Source organism: Ranitomeya variabilis, chromosome 4 (assembly GCF_051348905.1).
Source record: "Ranitomeya variabilis isolate aRanVar5 chromosome 4, aRanVar5.hap1, whole genome shotgun sequence".
In the NCBI taxonomy this organism is placed as follows: domain Eukaryota; kingdom Metazoa; phylum Chordata; class Amphibia; order Anura; family Dendrobatidae; genus Ranitomeya; species Ranitomeya variabilis.
The window spans coordinates 15146260-15169612 of record NC_135235.1 but is presented as its reverse complement, the minus strand read 5'-3'; the positions used below and the strand labels follow the sequence as shown (position 1 = coordinate 15169612).

Here is a 23353-nt window from a genome sequence, read left to right as displayed (position 1 = left end):
GTTATTATTATTATTATCATGTTTTTACCTTTACATAGAAACCAAATATGACAGGTATAGCATCATCTAATTAGACCGTTATTGAGTTGGAGGAGTTCTAGTGGCCCTACAGTGATATGAGTGAGTGTGTCAGATCCGTCCCTTCGACACAACGCTGAAAATCTGTATCCCATAAATATCGAATCAATACAAACCCCAACACTTATATCTGTACAGGGGAGACACAAAACCTGGAACACTCCCTTTGAACCCAAGATGTCCCTTCCCTATGCATAAACAAATGCCAATCTTGCTGTCGACTTCTCAGCACAAATCTCCTGCTTAATTACTTGGGGGATACTGTTTGAAATGTTGTTTTAATTAGTTCTCTCCCTAGCTATAAGTAGTTTTCTCTCTTCCCCATATGTTCGATGTGAGGTCCTACTTCCAAAAGGAGTTTGAATTATCAGCTTTTCTTCCTTCTCTGGAGATCTCTTATGCATTTTAATTTTTCTACGATACCCAGCGAGGAGAGAAAGTAAAAGCCTGAGACAACAAAGAAGTTAAAAAATAGTAAGAAGGAATGAATAAAGGTTATGACTCGTACCTAATTTTTGTGTGTTTCGTTTATTTTGTTACATAGGGGAATAAAACGTCTCGCGGCCTCCAGTTGCCCCAGTTTTCTATAAAGATTGGTTTGGGTTGAGAATGAGATGTGTCTATAACTTCAGAGGAAAAAGTATCAAAAGTAGGACATTTTTATTTACATTAAGTAAAAAAAAACTTGGCAAACTTTCCTTCTGACATCTCTGGTGCGAGCTTTGATTTTCTTCCCGCTGAGCCTTTGTGACATGTAACAATCTGATGTGTCAGGGAGGGAAGTAGGGACTTGTCATTAAGCCGATTGTGTCCTCTCCGGAGCTGAGATCCCAGCGGGATAAAGGCCACCGCATTGTTGATGATATAATACCTGCAATGTGGAAATATTAGGTAATGTGCAGAGATCGGCCCGTTACTGTGCGCCCATTAGTGGCTCTAGATGGTGTTACTTCTCTGCTCCTCGCTGACTCGCATCTCCTTCCATCACCTGAGATCATTATTTTATATAACGGAGCAGAATATGGAGCTCGGTAAAGACGTCCGACCTCTGATCATTGAGAAACACGATAAATATATGTAAGACTTTGTGCACACAGACTTTTTCCAAAGAGTTTTTGAAGCAGAAACTCTCAAATCCATCCTTCAAGCCTCAAATATCCACAAAAACTTTCAGTTTCTGCTCCAAAAACTGAATAAAAAAGGGTCAATGAGTGAAAATTGAGGGGTCAGAGATAACAGCCACCTTAACGGGGGCGACTCTAAGGGATGAAAAGATCGCAATTATAACTGGATTTTGCGTGGGTTCCAAAGATCAGATGCAGGATTTCGCCATGCAAATTATATATACATAGTTGATATAAAAAGTCTACAAGCCCCTGGTAAAATGCCAGGTTTTTGTCATGGTAAAAAATCCAAATATAAAGAATAATTTCAAAACTTTTTCCCACCTTTAAAGTCGCCCATAATCTGCACAAATCCATTTCAGATGGAAAAAGAAAAAAAGTGGTAAAATACTGTGGTTGCATAAATCTGCCCTCTTTGAATTTCTGGCACATCTAGAATTGGCGATCTTTGCCCGCTCCTCCTTGCAGCAGCTCCATATCTGTCAGATTGCGGGGGCATCTTCTGTGTACAGCGCCCTCTTCAGGTCACCACAGGTTGTCCTTTGGGTTCAGGTCTGGGCTTGGGCTGGGTCGTTCCAGAACTTACATCTTCTTCTGGAGAATGTGTTCTGATTTGGAGGTAGCTCAGGGTCATTGTCTGCTGAAAGGTGAAATTCCTCCTTATCTTCAGTTTTTTTAGCAGAAAGTTCTTATGTACAATTGACTGATATTTGTTTTGTTCATAATTCTCCCTACCTTCAGTTCCAACTGCTGAAAAACAATCCCAAAGCACAATGATTCCTCCATCATGCCTCACTGTGGGGATGGTGATTTTCTGGTGATGCACAGTGTTGGATATGTACCTTTTTTAATTATGACCAAAAAGTTTCCCCTCGGTCTGATCAGATAGAGCATGTTTCCTATTTCTGGCAGACATGATGGAAGTTTTGGAAGTATCACATAGCTTGGATGATTTTCTTGGTAAGGAAAGGTTTCCGTCTTGCCACCCAACCCCACAGGACGGACATATGAAGAATTTGTGAGATTGTTATCACATGCAGAACACAACCAGGACTGGCCAGAAATTCCTGCAGCTCCTTTAATGTTGCTGTTGACCTCTTGCAGCCCCCTGGGACAATTTTCCTCTATTTTTTTCCATCAGTTTTTGAGGGACGTCCAGTTCTAGGTAATATTACCGTTGAGTCAAATTTCAACCACTTCTTGAGGATGTCTTCACAGTGACAATGGTAGATCTAATGACTAGGAAATGTTTTTGTCCCTTTCCCTGACAAATTTCCATAGTGAGATCCTTTGCTGTGTTGTCAGCTGTTTACGGACCAGAAAATGTCAGGAAAATACTCTTAGAACAGTGACACTTTCTATGGGGTTCATCAGAATAGCTGAAAATGATGGCGGCTGAGCTCTGACTACTATGTAACATGGAGGAAAACATGAAACCACACAAAAAAAGGCACAGTAAAACCAAAAAATACTCTGTTGCAAAAAAATAACAGTAAACAGCAAGTGCTAATAAAAGGATGGAAAAACACAGGGTATTTGGTTAATCCATTTTTTGCAAAACATGGAGGAAAACATGACACAACCACAACCCCAATAATAGGAGGGTGCTCACACTTATGCAGCCATATTATTTTAGTCTTGTTATTTTTATTTTCCACCTGAAAAATGATTTCAGTTTTTTTCCTCAATGAATTTGTACAGATTATGGGCGACATTTTTGTTCTGCAATGATTCTTCTTGGTAGGATTTTTTTTTAAAAGGTGTATAGAATTTTTATATCCACTGTATGTATAATAGGCTAAGATAGGCCAAATCTTCAAAATAGTGTTATTTTGCATCATTTTATTAACCCCGTCTACTACTGCGGAATGGGCATCAAGGAAAGATTTAATCAAAACACTCTGGAATATAAAAACCAATAAACTTTTTGCTTACTTTTCCTTTCTTGAAGCTGACTGCTCGTTTGTATTCACCTGGGGCAAATGGAGAAAAACTTCAGAGCCACAGAAAGTCAAGACCATTAAATATTCATTTGTGAGCGGCAGAAAAGGACTCTGAGGCCAAATGTAAAAAAAAACCTCCTAGACGGCAAAGTTATAAGGAAATAATGAAACATTAAATTCAATCATTCTTCATCTGAAATGAAAGAACTTTAGGCAGAATTATTTCCAGCCCGAGTTTTCGGGTTTTTGGAGTTTTGCTTCATAAACTTTTTATGCAAATGTGATTTCGATGGCAGATAATGGCTTTATTGGACGAGATGTGGGAGGTTTATTGAAAACATTAAAGCGGGAGGGGGGGGCAGTTCTCTAAACTAACGTTTGTGGGTAAAATGTTTTCTGTAAAGACCTGAAACAACTTTAGATTTTGTATGAAAAAGATAAAAAGACAGAAATCAACCAAAAAAATAAAACAACAAAACAACAGCACGTAGGCAGCGGCAATTATGTGTTCACTTTAAGAGCTGGTAATTATAGATTTATGTGATACATTGTACTTGGAAATACTTCTTTATCTCTCAGCTCCAGGATCAAACACGGCGCAGCCTCTTCTCTCTTAATTGATTCCATTCAGTCACTATAATAGCAGATTATTCTGTCCGATGGACAAAAAGAAATGCCAGATACTTAAGACTCAAAGACACAGAAGGGTCAGACGCACAGAAAATACAGTATATGGCTCCATACTACAGAATCGTGGAAACTCATTGTGCCGCCATTAACCTCTATATTATGGCATCAATGGAAGAAAAAATAAGAAACACTGACAAATTGGGTTTTTTATCCCATGGACTGTCATTTATTGTCCAATAATACTTTCATATCACATGAGATATGGAGCTTGAAAGTCAGAAGTTCCAAATATTGTAGCCCTTTGGCTCAATAGTGTAACTACTAACTAGTAATTACTGGACCCTATGTACAAAAATATAATATCCATAATACTGCCCCTATGTACAAGAATATAACTACTATAATACTGCTCCTATGTACAAGAATATAACTACTATAATACTGCTCCTATGTACAAGAATATAACTACTATAATACTGCTCCTATGTACAGAAATATAACTACTATAATACTGCTCCTATGTACAAGAATATAACTACTATAATACTGCCCCTATGTACAAGAATATAACTACTATAATACTGCTCCTATGTACAAGAATATAACTACTATAATACTGCTTCTATGTACAAGAATATAACTACTATAATACTGCTCCTATGTACAAGAATATAACTACTACAATACTGCTCCTATGTACAAGAATATAACTACTATAATACTGCTTCTATGTACAAGAATATAACTACTATAATACTGCTCCTATGTACAAGAATATAACTACTACAATACTGCACCCTATGTACAAGAATATAACTACTATAATACTGCTCCTATGTACAAGAATATAACTACTATAATACTGCTCCTATGTACAAGAATATAACTACTATAATACTGCTCCTATGTACATGAATATAACTACTATAATACTGCTCCTATGTACAAGAATATAACTGCTATAATACTGCCCCTATGTACAAGAGTATAACTACTATAATACTGCTCCTATGTACAAGAATATAACTACTATAATACTGCTCCTATGTACAAGAATATAACTACTATAATACTGCTCCTATGTACAAGAATATAACTACTATAATACTGCTCCTATGTACAGGAATATAACTACTATAATACTGCTCCTATGTACAAGAATATAACTACTATAATACTGCCCCTATGTACAAGAATATAACTACTATAATACTGCTCTTATGTACAAGAATATAACTGCTATAATACTGCCCCTATGTACAAGAGTATAACTACTATAATACTGCTCCTATGTACAAGAATATAACTGCTATAATACTGCTCCTCTGTACAAGAATATAACTACTATAATACTGCCCCTATGTACAAGAATATAACTACTATAATACTGCTCCTATGTACAAGAATATAACTACTATAATACTGCTCCTATGTACAAGAATATAACTACTATAATACTGCCCCTATGTACAAGAATATAACTACTATAATACTGCCCCTATGTACAAGAATATAACTACTATAATACTGCTCCTATGTACAAGAATATAACTACTATAATACTGCTCCTATGTACAAGAATATAACTACTACAATACTGCACCCTATGTACAAGAATATAACTACTATAATACTGCTCCTATGTACAAGAATATAACTACTACAATACTGCACCCTATGTACAAGAATATAACTACTATAATACTGCTCCTATGTACAAGAATATAACTACTATAATACTGCTCCTATGTACAAGAATATAACTACTACAATACTGCACCCTATGTACAAGAATATAACTACTATAATACTGCTCCTATGTACAAGAATATAACTACTATAATACTGCTTCTATGTACAAGAATATAACTACTACAATACTGCTCCTATGTACAAGAATATAACTACTACAATACTGCTCCTATGTACAAGAATATAACTACTATAATACTGCTCCTATGTACAAGAATATAACTACTATAATACTGCTCCTATGTACAAGAATATAACTACTATAATACTGCTCCTATGTACATGAATATAACTACTATAATACTGCTCCTATGTACAAGAATATAACTGCTATAATACTGCCCCTATGTACAAGAGTATAACTACTATAATACTGCTCCTATGTACAAGAATATAACTACTATAATACTGCTCCTATGTACAAGAATATAACTACTATAATACTGCTCCTATGTACAAGAATATAACTACTATAATACTGCTCTTATGTACAAGAATATAACTGCTATAATACTGCCCCTATGTACAAGAGTATAACTACTATAATACTGCTCCTATGTACAAGAATATAACTGCTATAATACTGCTCCTCTGTACAAGAATATAACTACTATAATACTGCCCCTATGTACAAGAATATAACTACTATAATACTGCTCCTATGTACAAGAATATAACTACTATAATACTGCTCCTATGTACAAGAATATAACTACCGTACTATAATACTGCCCCTATGTACAAGAATATAACTGCTATAATACTGCCCCTATGTACAAGAGTATAACTACTATAATACTGCTCCTATGTACAAGAATATAACTGCTATAATACTGCTCCTCTGTACAAGAATATAACTACTATAATACTGCCCCTATGTACAAGAATATAACTACTATAATACTGCTCCTATGTACAAGAATATAACTACTATAATACTGCTCCTATGTACAAGAATATAACTACGGTACTATAATACTGCCCCTATGTACAAGAATATAACTACTATAATACTGCCCCTATGTACAAGAATATAACTACTATAATACTGCTCCTATGTACAAGAATATAACTACTATAATACTGCTCCTATGTACAAGAATATAACTACTATAATACTGCTCCTATGTACAAGAATATAACTACTATAATACTGCTCCTATATACAAGAATATAACTACTATAATACTGCTCCTATGTACAAGGATATAACTACTATAATACTGCTCCTATGTACAAGAATATAACTACTATAATACTGCTCCTATGTACAAGAATATAACTACTATAATACTGCCCCTATGTACAAGAATATAACTACTATAATACTGCTACTATGTACAGGAATATAACTACTATAATCCTGCCCCTATGTACAAGAATATAACTACTATAATACTGCTCCTATGTACAAGAATATAACTACTATAATACTGCTCCTATATACAAGAATATAACTACTATAATACTGCTCCTATATACAAGAATATAACTACTATAATACTGCTATTATGTACAAGAATATAACTACTATAATACTGCTCCTATGTACAAGAATATAACTACTATAATACTGCCCCTATGTACAAGAATATAACTACTATAATACTGCCCCTATGTACAAGAATATAACTATTATAATACTGCCCCTATGTACAAAAATATAACTACTACAACACTGCTCCTATGTACAAGAATATAACTACTATAAAACTGACATGAATAATTATGGACTGTGCATTATACACTGCTCAAAAAATAAAGGGAATACTTAAAAAACACAATGTAACTCCAAGTCAATCACTTCTGTGAAATCATCCTGTCCAGTTATGAAGCAACACCAGTTGTGAATCAGTTTCTCCTACTTTTGTGCAAATGGAACAGACAAAAGGTAGAAATGATCGGCAATTAGCAAGACAACACCTTAAAGGAGCAGTTCTGCAAGTGGTGACCACAGACCATTTCTCTGTTTTCATCCTTTTTGGCTGTTTTGGTCACTTTTGCATTTTGTCATTGCTCTCACACCTAGAGGTACGGTATCATATCATGAGGCGGTGTCTACAACCCATAGAAGTGGCTGAGGCAGGGCCGGACAGGCAATTTGGCAATTCTGACAAATGCCAGAAGGGCCTGTCTGGTTGTGGGCTGCCTTGTCTGCAACATTGTTAAAAGAATCGGTGTACTCAAGACACCCACACTGTTAAAACTTGTGTCGGAGCACAAAGTCGCTGACTCCATCACTTACCCCAGCAGGCTACGGGTATCATTGGAAATATTGTTCTTGTAGTAAATCTTCCTTTCCTCCATCCAGGACAAAATTTGTAGCGCACCCCATCTAGTGCTTGGGGACGGGGACAACATGGGCCTGTGTGATTTCAAATGCCAGGGCTGAACTTCAGCCCCAGTCCGTACCTGGGCTCAGATAGTGCATTTCATCCAGGATGGCACATCAATGTGAGCTGTCACAAGAAGGCTAGCTGTATCTGTCAGCATAGTGTCCAGAACATGGAGAAGATAGCAGGAAACAGGCCAGTACACCAGGAGACGTGGAGGGGACCATAGGAGGGCAACAACCCAGCAGCAGAACCACTACCTTCTCCTTTGTACAAGGAGTAACAGCAGGAGCACTGCCAGAACCCTGCAAATTGACCTCCAGCAGGCCACTAATATCCATGCGTCTGCTCAAACTGTCAAAAACAGACTCCATGAGGGTGGTAGGAGGGCCTGTTGTCCACAAGTGGGTGTTGTGTCTACAGCCCAACACCATGCAGTGTGATCGGCATTCGCCAGAGAACACCAAGATTGACAGATTTGACATTGGTTCCCTTTGCTCTTCCTGGATGAGAGCAGGTTCACACTGAGCACATGTGACAGGCGTGACTGCCTGAAACATCCTTCAACTTGACTGTTTTGGCAGTGGATCAGTAATGGTGTGGGAAGGCATTTCTTTGGAGGGCCACACAGCCCTCCATGTGCTAGTCAGAGGTACCCTAAGTGCCATTAGATACCAGGATGAGACCCTCAGACCCCTTGTGAGACCATATGCTGGTGTGGGTGACCCTAAGTTCCTCCTAATGCAGGACAATGCCAGACCTCAGGTGGCTGAAGTGTGTCAGCAGTTCCTGCATGATGAAGGCATTGATGCTATGGACTGGCCGGCCCATCACTCAAACCTGAATCCAATCAAGCACATCTGGGACCTCATGTCTCGTTTCATCCACCAGTGATCCTTTAGTCCAGGTCTAGGAGGAGATCCATCAGGAGAACATCTGCTGCCTCATCAGGAGCATGTCCTGGCATTGTAAGAAGGTCAAAAAGGCACGTGGAGGCCACATACACTACTGAGCATCATTTCCTTGTCTTGAGGAATTCCCATTGAAGTAGGATCAGCCTGTAATTTGATTTTCCACTTTGATTTTGAGCATCATTCCAAATCCAGACCTCCATGGGATATTAATTTTAATTTACATTGATCATTTTTATGTTTTATGTTCTCAACACATTCCACTATGTAATGAATAAAGGGATATTTCATTCAGTGATATCTAAAATGCTGAATTTTAGTGTTCCCTTTATTTTTTTGAGCAATGTATTATATTAAGAATATGAGATTTCACAGTGTATTATATTAAGGATATGAGCTGTGTATTAGACTAATATGGAGGACTATGGGCTGTGCATTATAAATGGAGGACTACTGAAGGCGCATTATATTATATGGAGATCTATGGAGTGCATTATGCAATATGGAAGACTACGGGGGTCATTATACCATATGAAGGACTATGGGGGCCCATTATACTAAATGGAGAGCTATAAGGGTGCATCGTAATATATGAAGCAATATGAGGGTTCATTATACTGTATGGAGGACTATGAGGTGCATAAAACTATATTAAGCATTATGTGGTGCATTATACTATATAGAGAACTGTGGAGGTGGTTTATGATATACGATGCAATATGGGGGTGAATTATACTATATGGAGGACTATGGGGGGCGCATTATACTATATGGAGGACTTTTAGGGGTGCATTATAATTTATGAAGGAATATGGGGCTGCATTATACTGTAAGGAGGACTATTAGGTGCATTATACTATATGGTGCACTATGGGGAGTGCAGTATACTTCTGCAATGGGGCTCCATGACTTTTATGTATACCCCTGGTGAGTAAAATGGTTTATTTTTTTTCTATACTTTATACTTTATACTTTTTTCTATACTTTAATAACAGCAGCAGAATGGGGGACAAATACCAGGAAGGGACATGTACCAGAATGGGGGATATACAGTGGGGAAAATAAGTAACACATGTTTTCTCCACTGTATATAGTAGGATGGGGCAAGGATAAGGGACATAAATACCAAAATGGAGGTTTTATATATACAGTATATATATATATATATTGTAAGGTTTCTCTTACTGAGAGTGTTGGGGGACACTCGCTTGACCGCGATATTTAAGCACACAGCACGGGTTTATAAAAGAAAGCAGTCCATACGGTTTATTAAGCCAGATAAACCGGGTTAAGCACAGTTCATTACATAGAATACAACAGGCACCAACAGTCTCTTTGGTACCTGACGGGAGCTCCTGCTCCACCTTGCCGACTCTTCCAACAGCCTTTGGGTAAGCTGCCTAACGGGGATCACCAACTCGCCTGGTCAATACACAGTAGTCAGTCCAGATCTCACCGAAGGACTCCAGCTTCCCCACACTCTGTTAACACTCTTCTGGGTAAGCTGCCTAACGGGGATCCCCAACTTGCCTGTCCGGCACACAGTAGTCAGTCCGGACCTCACCGAAGGACTGCAGCTTCCCCACACCGTAACGGACACTGGCTCCGCAGATCCTGGTCGTCACCTCGTTACCACAGGTCCTGGACCCCGTCCTCCACCTATCAGCTTAGGTCCTGGACCCCGTCCTCCACCTATCAGCTTAGGTCCTGGACCCCGTCCTCCACCTGTCACAACAGGTCCTGGACCCCGTCCTCCACCTGTCAGCTTAGGTCCTGGACCCCGTCCTCCACCTATCAGCTTAGGTCCTGGACCCCGTCCTCCACCCGTTACCTCAGGTTACCAGGATCACGCCAGTGGCCTAGTCCACGTTCTCAGGTGCTCTCCGGACCCTAGTCATTCCTAGGCCAATCCAGCACCATTCGGGACCCTAGTCATTCCTAGGACAGTCCCGAAGTCTCACGGTCTTAGGTGCTCTCCGGACCCTAGTCATTCCTAGGCCAATCCAGCACCATTCGGGACCCTAGTCATTCCCAGGACAATCCCGCACCGTTCCCAGGTGCTTGCAGGACCCTAGTCATTCCCAGGACGATCCAGCAACTTCATCGGTCAGGTCCATACACAGGTTCCACACAGGAACCACACAGGACCTGCCGGACACACCTCCCATGTGACCCACATCCTGGTCACATTATATACCTGAAACCACACCCCTGGATGTGTGTGTGGATGTGTGGCTAGTCTGACCCTCCCGTCTCTCATGACTAGCCTAGTAAGTCACCCAAACTTAACTATACACATTACAGAAACTCTTGAGGGACTACAGGTCCCAGTGCAGCGCCCCAGAGTCCTGGTCGTTGCAGTAGCATGGTTCAGCCACTAAGGGGGGCCATGCTGCGTTCGATGGCACGGAAGGAGTTCTCTGAGCAGGTATCACAGTAACCAATACATTTCACAGCTGGGCCTCCGGGGGGAGCTAAGGGTGCTATTCATTAGGCCACTCCCCACCATAGTGGGTAAACTGGGGGTCAGGCAGGAAGTTAGAGAGAACGCTGACGGGATTGAACGGAGCAACACCCTGTGGCAGGGGGTGTTGTGAAGGGAGAGACTGTAGGGTCTCTGCCAGGGGTGGGATCCTGGCAGAGGCTTGGCATTGAAAGAACGTAACGGGTCCGCGCAGGCTCCTGGAAGCGGCGGGACTCAAGAAAGGACTAGAAGCGAGATAGATTGTGCTGAGTGAGAAACGAAGTCAAGCGAAAGGAGATACCAGTGAGGGTTGTGCTGAAAGAGGCAGCACCTTACTGAGGCGCACTACCGGTGGCCGGAACGCCGAGGAGGTAAAGAGTTTCAAGCCATACCTCAGACCTACGGCAGGGCAGTTAGCTTTAGGCGGACTGTCTCACGCATCACCCAGGAAGGCAAAGGGGGGTACCAACAGGAGAGGGGCGCAGATAGAGTCCCGGAAGATCTCCGAGCCTCCCCGTCATACGGGTGCGTTCCTACCATAGTATCTGGAGGGACGAGGAAGATCATTGCGAATTAAGTTGTTGTGAGGGAACACGAGAAACAGACACAACAGTTGTGGGGTACTTTCCGTAAGCACAGCAGGGAAGGACTGCAACACATAGCGCTAGAAGGAAGGCACCGATTTCCACCTGCAAGGAGAGCTCTGGAAGTGCCATTGGACCGGCCGGACTTGCGCAGCCTGGTGAACCGTATTCTGGACTGAGGACCCAGAGAGCTTCAGTAAAGAGGTAAAGAGACTGCAACCTGGTGTCCTCGTTATTTACCGCGACCTGCACCCCACAACTGCACCGCTACACCGTTACTACATCACTTATTGCACCGGACGTCCCCCACTGACAGACAGGGCCACGGACCGGGTCTAGCCACCGTGACAACCCCAGGACTGAGACCTAGAGGCCCGGCTCCGGGTACCCCTCGGCCCTGCGGCGGTGTGGGGGCGCTCCAACTTGGCGTCACGAACAGGATCTACTTAAGCCTGAAGAATCAGGTCATGTGTGCCTAGAGACTGTGATTTACTGTGCTTGAACTGTACTTTATTGCAAGATTGTGCTGCGCCATTGGCCGCCAAAAGGCGCCGCCATTGCTACACCCCAGGAGAAGGAGGGTGTGTTATGGGCGGAGACTCCCAGTGTGGCGCGAGAAATGGCTACCACCCCCTGCACTTCTGGCTGCAAAGAGATGACCTGCCCCAAAACAGAAGAGAAACACCCTTTGAGATGCAACGGCGGGAAGCGGGTGATGGAGAAGCCCGACCTCAGAGAAATGGCGGAGTCGGGTGCATGCACTGCCACCGACTATCAGGCAGCGATGATGAACGGCGAGTGCCTGAGCGAGGAAGAAGTGGTTCAGGCCTGCCCTTCTTCACCGGAGATGGACCGGAAGCCTGCGGATCCGACAGCGGAGCTATGTCCACCAATCCCGACCTTGGAGTTAGAGGAGGAGGAACCACTGCAGGCGGAGCGGAATCCGAGCATCCCATTGGCGGGGCCCCGGTCCGGGCTGCAGCCGATTCCAGCATCCTTGTTAACGGACCGGAGCGACACCGATGGAACCACATTAGACGCAGGTATGGCCGACGCCCCTGCTCCCCTTCACGAGCCCGCTTCCATGACCCACCTCTATCGCAGTAGGGAGCGACTTATCTCGGCAGGGCTAATGGTGCTATCCCCCGATGACCTGGGAAGGATGGTGCCACCGCTGTCGACTGGAGTGGGGGAGCCTGTGGATGTGAGCTTAGATGGAGTAGTTCTTCGGTGGGACACCCCCTGGTTTAGAGCAGACGGATCCCGGGAGAACGGATCCACTCTTGCGGTGCTTACATGGGAACAATATAGACAGTGCTTGATTCTACAGTGGAAAGGCCGGAAAGAGGCCGAGTCGATGGGCCCATCGAAAGTACAACAACCCCCTCCGGCATGGGATGACAGAGATGCGACAAGGCGGGGCACTGTGTTGGCCTACCATGCAAGAAGAGGGTGGGGCCTCATACACGAGCCAGGATTGGATACTGACGTTTTTGTTGCGCATTGTAACGTGAGGGCTCCCTGCTGTGGCCGAAGTGGAGAACCATTGAAAAAGGGGGATTCGGTGACCTACAGCCGCCACCAGAACCCGCTCGGGTGGTATGCACGGAATGTTCGGCGGTGTATGTCTGGCGCCGCGACCCTTACCGCCTCGGACCTGGTCCCAGGAGCACCCGATCTTGTCACCATCGCAACGGTGCGCCTGGTTGCGGCCACCGAGTTGGCCAGTCGAGTTCATCTTCACGTTCGAACCGCGGACGCTGGCACCACGGTGGCTGGGGGGCAGGAGCCCAAGCCACCAGAAAAAGAATAAACCTCGATACCATGGAAAAATGTAAATAGTTAACTGTTCATTCCTTTAACTGTTCCTGTTTGCTACTAAACCCGTCTAGGGTTAAAGGTGACCCCTTTGTTGACCCGGGGCCACTATTGTTGTTCTCAAAATTTTTGCACAAGTTTAAAGAACTGCAGAAATCATGGACTGTGCATGATTCGAACTTCCTTTGTAAATAGTTTGCACCTTCTTAAAGGTGCTCCCTACTGGTTTTAGCCAAAGACACTTTGCGAAGATATTTGCCTTATTTGTTTGAGTTAAAGACACTTTGCGAAGATATTTGCCCTAGTTGTTTGAAAGACACTTTGTGAAGATACCATGCCGGAACCTTTGCATGGGCTGGTAGGCTGAGAAGACGAGCTACCTTAGAAAGACTTGGTCTCCTCTTAAAGGGGATGTGAGAAACTGAACTTGAGAGAGATACTGTTGCAGAACAGTAATGCCATAATGATGCCATGAAAAGAAATGTAACTGTTTTACATGCCGAGTTATATGTGTTGAAGTTGTTGAAATGTGAAATCTGAATAATGTTTTGTAGAAAGGAAAGATGCAGAGAGCCCGTAGGGGTAGATGTAGAAGCCTGCATAGTTGAAAGTAAAAGAAGTAATAATGAAGGTGAGGATAGAAGGTAAACCCCGCGTCCCCATTGAAAAGTTACTTTGTTACTAAGGACAGAGAGTGAACCCGTAGAGGTTAGAGAGTGAGTCCTTAAAGGAGCCGAGTAGAGCGGGCTCAGAGTTCTTTAAATGAAAGGAATGTTATGTCTATACTGTGTATAGTAGCGAAAGGCAGAAGGCCCTGGCTGAACAGGGCGGTCCTGTAAAAGAAAGGAGAGGCAGTAGGCCTGGTGCCGTAGGGACAGGCGGTCCTGCAGGTTCACAAGAAGGAGAATGTAAAGTTGAAATGCCTTATAATGTGATTATAGGAAGGCCTTTGATAGACTAAGAGTGTGAGTTTCTTAAAGGCAATGTTAAGTTATTGTTCTAAAAATTGCACTAAGTAGAATACCCGGTTGGGTAACAGAAGTTATTTATGCTCTGTAATTTATAATGTTGATTATGTTTGTAACGTTACAAGTGTCCTCACCTCCCATAAAGGGAAGCCTACTTAAGTATACTTATTGTTATTTGCACTCAACAAAATTGTATGTCTTTTTGCTAACCTGTATTGTTGTTTTTCTTCCCAGTCCCGGAGTACTGTGTTTAACCAGGGGGGAGTGCAGCGCCCCAGAGTCCTGGTCGTTGCAGTAGCATGGTTCAGCCACTAAGGGGGGCCATGCTGCGTTCGATGGCACGGAAGGAGTTCTCTGAGCAGGTATCACAGTCACCAATACATTTCACAGCTGGGCCTCCGGGGGGAGCTAAGGGTGCTATTCATTAGGCCACTCCCCACCATAGTGGGTAAACTGGGGGTCAGGCAGGAAGTTAGAGAGAACGCTGACGGGATTGAACGGAGCAACACCCTGTGGCAGGGGGTGTTGTGAAGGGAGAGACTGTAGGGTCTCTGCCAGGGGTGGGATCCTGGCAGAGGCTTGGCATTGAAAGAACGTAACGGGTCCGCGCAGGCTCCTGGAAGCGGCGGGACTCAAGAAAGGACTAGAAGCGAGATAGATTGTGCTGAGTGAGAAACGAAGTCAAGCGAAAGGAGATACCAGTGAGGGTTGTGCTGAAAGAGGCAGCACCTTACTGAGGCGCAGTACCGGTGGCCGGAACGCCGAGGAGGTAAAGAGTTTCAAGCCATACCTCAGACCTACGGCAGGGCAGTTAGCTTTAGGCGGACTGTCTCACGCATCACCCAGGAAGGCAAAGGGGGGTACCAACAGGAGAGGGGCGCAGATAGAGTCCCGGAAGATCTCCGAGCCTCCCCGTCATACGGGTGCGTTCCTACCATAGTATCTGGAGGGACGAGGAAGATCATTGCGAATTAAGTTGTTGTGAGGGAACACGAGAAACAGACACAACAGTTGTGGGGTACTTTCCGTAAGCACAGCAGGGAAGGACTGCAACACATAGCGCTAGAAGGAAGGCACCGATTTCCACCTGCAAGGAGAGCTCTGGAAGTGCCATTGGACCGGCCGGACTTGCGCAGCCTGGTGAACCGTATTCTGGACTGAGGACCCAGAGAGCTTCAGTAAAGAGGTAAAGAGACTGCAACCTGGTGTCCTCGTTATTTACCGCGACCTGCACCCCACAACTGCACCGCTACACCGTTACTACATCACTTATTGCACCGGACGTCCCCCACTGACAGACAGGGCCACGGACCGGGTCTAGCCACCGTGACAACCCCAGGACTGAGACCTAGAGGCCCGGCTCCGGGTACCCCTCGGCCCTGCGGCGGTGTGGGGGCGCTCCACCAGCATAAACACAAAACATCAGACTTACTACGCAGACTCCCTCTGCGACACATATCGGCCATTCACAACAGTGCCGATTACAGGTTCACCACAAATATCACCACAACAGATACGCCTCCATGCATATCACGCAGAGCGCCCAGAGCGCCCCCTAGCTGCCACAGGGGTCACTACACCATCACATATATCACAATATATATATATATATATATATATATATATATATATATATATATATATATATATATATGCACTGTGTTCCAAATTATTATGCAAATAATATTTCCTCCTATTTTCTCTAAGTTACCTATCTGAATTGCAGTCATTGTTATTTTCCAGTCATCTACTATTCTAGTATAATTGCAATGTTTTGGAACAAACTGCCTATGAAAACAGAATCTTTTTAAAAAAAAAATAAACACTCAAAATGCATGTTCCAAATTATTATGCACAGCAGAGTTTTCAACCTTTTTTTTATTTTGAACAAACAAATGGTCAATTGTGAAGTTATAGCATTATCAGCTTATCACAAAATGAAATCAAACAGTTTTCAAGTGAAAACTTTATTCTCGGTGATGTTACATTTGCACATAGGACCCCTTGTTGGAAAGAAGCTTCTGAACTCTCTCGTCCATTGAATTTGTCAGTCTTTGGATGGTTTCTGCTCCAATTGTTTTGCATGTGGACAGAATCCCCTCCCAGAGCTGTTGCTTAGATGTGAACTGCCTCCCGCCATCATAGACACTCCTTTTGATGATGCTCCAGAGGTTCTCACTGGGGTTGAGGTCAGGGGAAGATGGTGGCCACACCATAAGTTTGTCCTCTTTTATGCCCATAGCAGCCAGAGATGCAGATGTGTTTTTTGCAGCATGAGACGGTGCATTATCATGCATGAAAATGCTCTTGCTGCGGAAAGCACAGTTCTTCCTCTTGAACCATGGCAGGAAGTGTTGTTTTAGAAACGCCACATAGATTATGGAGTTCATCTTTACCCCTTCAGGGATCATAAAGGGGCCGACAATCTCTCTCCCCATGATTACAGCACAAAACATTACTCCACCTCCTCCTTGTTGGCGCCTTAGCCGTGTTTTCATGGGGTGTCCATCAACCAGCCATCCTCCACTCCATCCATCTGGACCATCGAGCGTTGCACGGCACTCATCGGTGAACACAACAGTTTGGAAGTCAGTCTTCATGTATCGTTTGGCCCACTGGAGCCGCTTCTGCTTGTGTGCAGTGGATAGAGGTGGTCGACAGGATGGCTTACGCACAGCTGCAAACCTCTGAAGGACCCTGCATCTTGTTGTTCTGGGGACGTTGGAGGCACCAGCATCTTCAAAAACTTGAATGAATGACGAGGCATTTTTACAGCTGCTCTTTTAACCTTACGCAATTGCCTGTTGGAAAGAGTCCTCAATTTTTCCTTATCAGCACGCACACGTGTGTGCTGGGAATCAGCTACATACTTCTTGATTGTGCGATGATCACGATGAAGTGTCTTGGCAATGTTGATTGTAGTCATGCCTTGACCTAAATACTCCACAATTTGTTGCTTCTCAGCAGCCGACACATCCTTTTTCTTTCCCATTTTGGCCAAAAATGTAGGCTGCTTAATAATGTGGAACAGCCTTCTTACGTAGTCTTGCCTTTATTTGGACACACCGGCCAAACTAATGTGCACAGGTCTCTGCAATTGCTTTCAGTGATATAAAGAGCCCTGACACACATCACCATCACTGAGCTTAAATGACAAACAAAAAAATTCTAACCTCATCACTCCTAAACTCTTTGTGCAGAATCATTTGGAACACAGTGTGTATATATATATATATATATATATATATATATATATATATATATATATATATATATATATATATATATCAGGACCAAATCTTGCTCCGGGGCCCCTCAGGCTCCAGTTGCACCACTGTCTATACACATGGCCTGTCCTGGAGTTTCTGGCCGCCCGGGGTGTTCGTCGCACTTGTCTGTATTATTGTATCCGTTATCACACGAGTTACTTTGTGGCGCGGTGAGAAGTCGGGGGTCCTCCTCTGGGATCGCTCCCAGTTTGTGTGCGATTGTTCTTGTCGGCTCTGGACGGACTTTGGCGCCGGCAGTGTTGCCTGGTAACTGAGCGGGAGATAAGCGTTTCTTTAATAACATCTTCTGTTTTCTTTGTTCTCGATCAACCTGTGCAGAATCTGCGAGGATCTATATTCCCATCTGTTGGAATAGTCGCTGCTATTACTGAGCAATTCCCATTATTATATTCCTTAAAAGGCAGTGAATGATCACAAAGGACGGCGCTGCCATTGGAAATGATACAATTTATCAGTCGCTCTGCAGGCTCCTCCTACTCACTAAAGCTCCTCCCCTTTGTGCATTTTCTTCACTGTCCTGCTAACTAACTTTTGCTGGAGGTTCAGTTCATTGTGATCATTCTGTGTGAGCTGCGAAGGAAATCACCTCCAAACAACCAGAGACCTGAGGGCCCCAGTGTAAGATTTGGACATGGGCCTCCACCTGCATGTTGGTCAGATCTATGGGCCCTTGCTCCGTTCTAGATCCTATAAAGACATGCGCGTATTCTCCCATGTATTAATGTCCCTCTGGCTTGGTCCTGTAATAATCTCCCTCAGCCTGGCCTCCTCCAGTAATAATGACCCCTGTCCTGGGCACCATGCTATAATGAATGTTCCCCCATCCTAGGCCCCTTCCTGGGAAAGGTTCCCCATCATGTAATAATATCCCCTGTTTTGGATTATTTTGTTTAATAATATCCCCTATACTGGGCCCTTTCCTGTAAGAATGTCCTCCATCTTGGTCAACTTCCAATAATACTGTCCCATCCTGTACCTTCCAGTAATGTCCCCCATCATATAACAATGCCCCCCCCCCATACTGTGCCCCTTCCTAGAGTATTTCCCCAAATCCTGGGCCCTTTCTAGTATAATTCCATAATCCGGGGCACCTTCTTAGCATAATTTCCCCCATCCTGGGCAGTGGGCCCCTTCTGGAGCCATGAAGCAGCTGTATCTATGTTATTGCAGCGATGCACACAGCACACTGACCGCACAGCTCACTGACCGCACAGCTCACTGACCGCACAGCACACTGACCGCACAGCACACTGACCGCACAGCTCACTGACCGCACAGCACACTGACCGCACAGCTCACTGACCGCACAGCTCACTGACCGCACAGCTCACTGACTGCACAGCACACTGACCGCACAGCTCACTGACCGCACAGCTCACTGACCGCACAGCACACTGACCGCACAGCACACTGACCGCACAGCTCACTGACCGCACAGCACACTGACCGCACAGCTCACTGACCGCACAGCTCACTGACCGCACAGCACACTGACCGCACAGCTCACTGACCGCACAGCTCACTGACTGCACAGCACACTGACCGCACAGCTCACTGACCGCACAGCACACTGACCGCACAGCTCACTGACCGCACAGCTCACTGACTGCACAGCACACTGACCGCACAGCTCACTGACCGCACAGCTCACTGACCGCACAGCTCTGCTACATCTGCAGCCAGTACATGTGTAGTATGTGTGATATGTGAGATATGTGTAGTATGTGTGATACAGTGTGTGTGATGTGTGTAATATGTGTAGTATGTGAGATATGTGTAGTATGTGTGAGGTGCACAATATGTGTAGTATGTGTGATATGTGTAATATGTGTGATATCTGTAATATGTGAGGTATGTGCAGTATGTGTAATATGTGTGATATGTGAGATGTGGAGATGCCTGAGATGTGTGATATGTGTGATATGTGTAGTATGTGTAATATGTGTGATGTGTGTGATGTCTGTGGTATGTGTGATGTGTGAGGTGTGTGGTATGTGTGTAGTATGTGATGTATGTGTAATATGTGTGATGTGTAGTATGTGTGAGGTGTGTGATGTGTGTAGTATGTGTGATATGTGTAGTATGTGTGATGTGTGTAGTATATGTGATGTGTAGTGTGTAGTATGTGTAATATGTGTGAGGTGTGTAGTATGTGTGATATGTGTGATGGGTGTAGTATGTGTGATATGTGTGATGTGTGTAGTATATGTGATGTGTAGTGTGTAGTATGTGTAGTATGTGTGAGGGGTGTAGTATGTGTGACGTGTAGTGTGTGTAATATGTGTGATGTGTGTAGTATGTGTGATGTGTGTAGTATGTGTGATGTGTGTGATGTGTGTAGTATGTGTAATATGTGTAGTGTGTGTAAGATATATGTGTCCTCGGGCTCTATGCTCCACACAACACTCGGTTATTTCAGAGCTGCGGTGCTTTACATAAGACCTATTATTATATAGCTGAATGTAATGTTACATAGCAGGAGCCGCTAACCCTATAAATAATATATTTTATTCTATGGAGGTAGGGGGCTATTAAACCCAGGAATTATCTAAATTAACACTCAGGTCCGCTGCTACCTGACTAATCCTCTGCTGTTCCCTCTATTAGACGATAATAACTGACTAATCCGAGTCACACACGGCTCATCTGAGGCAGCAGCGGGACGTGACCTTATAAAAGGTTGGTGGTGATGTCACTAAGATCATCCAATCACTGCATGTTATACAACTCCCAATCCTACAGGTTGTTATCAGATGAGCCAAAGGCACTGATAGGTCTCTACACAACATGGACTCCCATAGGTGCCAGTGTCCACAGGTCTCTACACAACATGGACTCCCATAGGTGCCAGTGTCCACAGGTCTCTACACAACATGGACTCCCATAGGTGCCAGTGTCCACAGGTCTCTACACAACATGGACTCCCATAGGTGCCAGTGTCCACAGGTCTCTACACAACATGGACTCCCATAGGTGCCAGTGTCCACAGGTCTCTACACAACATGGACTCCCATAGGTGCCAGTGTCCACAGGTCTCTACACAACATGGACTCCCATAGGTGCCAGTGTCCACAGGTCTCTACACAACATGGACTCCCATAGGTGCCAGTGTCCACAGGTCTCTACACAACATGGACTCCCATAGGTGCCAGTGTCCACAGGTCTCTACACAACATGGACTCCCATAGGTGCCAGTGTCCACAGGTCTCTACACAACATGGACTCCCATAGGTGCCAGTGTCCACAGGTCTCTACACAACATGGACTCCCATAGGTGCCAGTGTCCACAGGTCTCTACACAACATGGACTCCCATAGGTGCCAGTGTCCACAGGTCTCTACACAACATGGACTCCCATAGGTGCCAGTGTCCACAGGTCTCTACACAACATGGACTCCTATAGGTGCCAGTGTCCACAGCATATTATCCCATACATCCAATAAAGGCCCTTATAATGCTAGAACTTACCAATCATAAATTCCTTCTGGTTCATCCATTTGGACCTCGTGTTAATATTTTTCTCAAGCTCCAATTGCCAGTAACTCAACAATTAACATCACTCTGAAGAACGATCCAAATAATCATTAAACTCTTTAAATTATAGGAGAGAAAGGAGCGTGTGTTATGTCCTAACAGGACCTGCGAGGTCACATGACAGGAAGTGATGCATGCACTAGTTAGGGTGGTAACAAAAAAGAACCTGTATGAGGCACACAGGAATATCGCACCAGGATCTTCCCAGATCATGTGACCGGAACTGACATCACCTTCCCAGATCATGTGACCGGAACTGACATCACCTTCCGATATCATGTGACCGGAACTGACATCACCTTCCCAGATCATGTGACCGGAACCGACATCACTTTCTGAGGTCATGTGACCGGAACTGACATCACCTTCCGAGGTCATGTGACCGGAACTGACATCACCTTCCGAGGTCATGTGACCAATACTGACATCACGATGGGACCTTCTGAGCTAAATAATTTACAAAAGGACATGGGTGCCTGCTAAGTAGCCTAACAGGACCTGCCAACATCTGGTGCTTCTGCGTATATCGCTAACTACATTCATACATGGATGGATTGTGCTACCGCTATTACACGGGCCGCACTGTGGAGTCAGAGAGCACATTGATGCTGCTATCACTACACACATTTTCTTCCTAATAGATGTTATTTTAATGTTTCTTTGGGGTTATTGGTGATGTCTCTAACATGATGTCCCCTATCAGTATCAATCAAAAAGTCCCTTAAGGTTGTAGGTACAAAAATCATTGCACTTATTATTCCTAAATAATGTTCTCGTATGCACATACAAATGTTGCCTAAGAAAAGCCCTAATTCAGACCAGTTGGACTGCGGGAATATAGTCTGAGGAGCCATCTCGATTCTTCTTGCAGAAGAAGCTTCTTGAAATCTTCTCTCCTTGGACTCAATGTCAAATGTCGTATACCCCAAACCCGGAGATTTAGGGATTCGTGGAATGATGAGTTGTCATGTGCCCTGAGAGTGGGGAATTCACTCCCGTATTTATTGTACTCAGATGTGTTGAGGTTCTTCTTCTTAGTCCTTGAATAGTCTTCCCTATATATAATTTAGGCCATGGCTGCTTATGAGCCACCTTCGTTTTACAATTTATTTTATCCTTTATAACGAACTTTCGATAGTCAAAGGGGTTCACAAATTCTTTCATATCCGGTAAATATTAGAAGAAGGTGCAATATCTGCAGGGGGAGGAAGCCCCTATTGGTGACCCCAACTTGGTTGTTCGTGGTGCTTTTTGGGTATAAATGACTAGGTGTAATTTTTCCCATAAATGAATGCCTCTCCAGTAGGTCTCCAATAGAAAAGTACCCATAATATCCATCAAATCTGGGTCTGCACTCAAGATTGGCCAATAAATCTCACCAGTTGATTTTCACTTTCATTTTAGATAGGGTCCAACAGGACATCCCTATTCATAGATTCAGCTCTACTGCACGCTCTATGTAGGATCCTCTTACAGTACCTTCTGGTGGAAAATCTTTGGAATAGACTTTTGCATTCTTTACCAAAGCTATCATTGTCAGAACAGGTATGGCGGGCTCTCAAATACACTTAAAAAGTCCCAAGGCCATATGGTGATGACCAAGCAACCCAAAATACAGTTACCGCAACTCTATTTTGGGTAGTTGGTATTCACCATATGGCCTTGGGGATTTTTAAATGTTTTTTCTTTCTTTGAATGTGATTTATACATTTTCTATTAACTTTGAGAGATCCCTGTTTTCGCATTACTGTTTTCACTGTTATGCTTTGTATTTCCATTAGGCTGATCTCGGTCTATGCCTTTGGTGGTGCCCACCTTGTTATCTGTTGTTTATTAGAACGCCACGTCGCACCACAAGGACTCAGTAATATCTGAGAAAAGCAAAATGTTAAAAAAAACTGGAACAATTCTCAGAAGTTTAATA

At 43.8% G+C, this 23353-nt stretch overlaps 1 long non-coding RNA gene across 1 annotated transcript; it reads right to left on the bottom strand.

Annotated features, from left to right (window-relative positions):
- Positions 1-605: 605 nt before the first annotated feature.
- Positions 606-21515, bottom strand: LOC143768330 (uncharacterized). Its single transcript, XR_013213810.1, has 3 exons — positions 21364-21515; positions 3138-3175; positions 606-949 (listed from the first exon to the last, which is right to left on the bottom strand). It is a non-coding gene; the product is annotated as an uncharacterized LOC143768330 (long non-coding RNA).
- Between the last annotated feature and the right edge of the window lie 1838 nt (positions 21516-23353).